This window comes from Belonocnema kinseyi, chromosome 6 (assembly GCF_010883055.1).
Source record: "Belonocnema kinseyi isolate 2016_QV_RU_SX_M_011 chromosome 6, B_treatae_v1, whole genome shotgun sequence".
Lineage (NCBI taxonomy): Eukaryota > Metazoa > Arthropoda > Insecta > Hymenoptera > Cynipidae > Belonocnema > Belonocnema kinseyi.
In genome coordinates this window covers 96,867,024-96,869,027 of record NC_046662.1, presented here as the reverse complement: position 1 = coordinate 96,869,027, position 2,004 = coordinate 96,867,024, and positions in this window count along the sequence as shown.

Sequence of the window (2,004 nt, the reverse complement as noted above, 5' to 3'; positions counted from 1 at the left end):
CGTCTTCGAGTTTTCAAATTCAGAAGAGGAGAAATGGGTTGCGCGCGCAACTCAGTCATTTACAGCGTCTCCTACTATATTCACACGAACATAGCCCTGTCAATGCATTGGACTGCATCTCGTTTCAGATCTGGGATCACTGGTTGGGTCTCCTTATTATTCCTTGTGGCCCCACTTTTCTGTTTTTTACGATCCGGAGGGGAAATGTCGATTAAACTAATCCAACAGATGGCGCCGAAAAAAGTAGGTCTATCTTTTTCATTGAATTGCATTGAGAAAAAGCAAAAATAATTAAAAACTTGATGCTGTTTGCAAATAAACAAAAAATATATATATGAAAAAATAAGAATAACTATTACTTATTATTTAAAAAAAGAAAAAGTCATGAAAATATGTAGTTTAATATGAATAAAATTTAATTTTGAGATACATTTTGAAAGCAGTTCGAACTTTATATTTTTGTGATTTACTTTGCTTATATTATTGATTTTATTATTTGTTAAAGTTAAAAAAAATTATTTTTCACTAAAATTATTAATGTAGCTAATGAAAAAATTAATAATATCAAAGACCTCATTGACAAAAATATCTAAAACATATACATGATCTGAAGAATTAATCAAAAATATATGACGTATCGCAAATATAAATATAATAATAATTAAAATATGTAACATCTTAAGTTGCACAGTAAAAAATCTTTGTCCCTTTAAAATCATAACAATCATAAGTTTTGAAGAAAATATTTTTTTAAAGCAATAGTAATTGTAATTGAAATATTTGAGGAAATAATTTGGTAGAAAGTCAATGGAAAGAAATTTTGTACATAACAATTTGTTACGCTTTAATAACTGATCAGGAAAGCTTTAGATTGTCCTAAATTAATGTTTAGTGACTCATAAAATACAAATAATTTGATTATCATTCCATTTATTTGTTGCAAACAAATTTGATAAACATATTAAAAAATTGTCTTTTTATTGGTAAAATTTTTTTGTTGCTAAAAGTGCTTCGCATTAATGTAGGAATGACATTTAATAACAAAAATAATTTAAAAGTTTATAATAACTATTGTTATAAAAATTCTTGTGACAAAATATTAGAATTTGAGATTTAAAAAATTATTATATCCTTCAAGAGCCAGAAAGACTTCAGGTATTCCTTAAAACAATAAACATTTAATGATATTTGATAAAATATAACAATTTAAATTGTTGTAAACACATTAGATAAACAAATTCAAAATTTTGCTCCTTTCGCATAGAAATTTTTTTACACTGGAAATGTTTTAAGCTGTTGGACGAATAACTGCTAGTCACAAAAATATTTGAGAAGTTAACAATAACCATTGTTATAAATAATTCTCGTGACAAAATATTCAAATGTAAGGTTTTATCAAATTTTTTATTTTCTTTAATCGCTACAATGGCTACGGATATTCCTAAAGAAATTTATCTTTGATCATATTTAGTGTAATATAACAACTTACACGTTTATAAACAATTTACATAAAAAATTTCCCATTGTTAGCAGTTTCACTTTGAAAAAGTCGGGTTTTCAATCGTAATAGATTGGAAATGAATCATAATACTGCATGCTAAGATTCACTCAATACTAAATCTTTTGACAATAACCCACCAACTTGGCCATCAAAGAAAATTTAAATTTGATAAAACCTTAATTTTAAATATTTTGTCACAAGAATTGTTAATAACAGTGTTTATTGTTAACTTTTCTAATATTTTTGTGACTAGCAATCATTCGTCCAATAGCTTAGAACATTTTCAGTGCAAAAAAAATGTTCTATGCGAAAGGGCCAACATTTAAAATTTGTTTACAAAAATTTTAATTGTTATATTTTATCAAATATTATTAAATATTTATTATTTTAAGAAATACCTGAAGTCATTCTGGCTATTGAAGGAAATTATAATTATTTAAAAAAATTTTAATTTATCTGCTATATCATCAGAGATTGTACCTTACCGACAGTAGATCAACCTT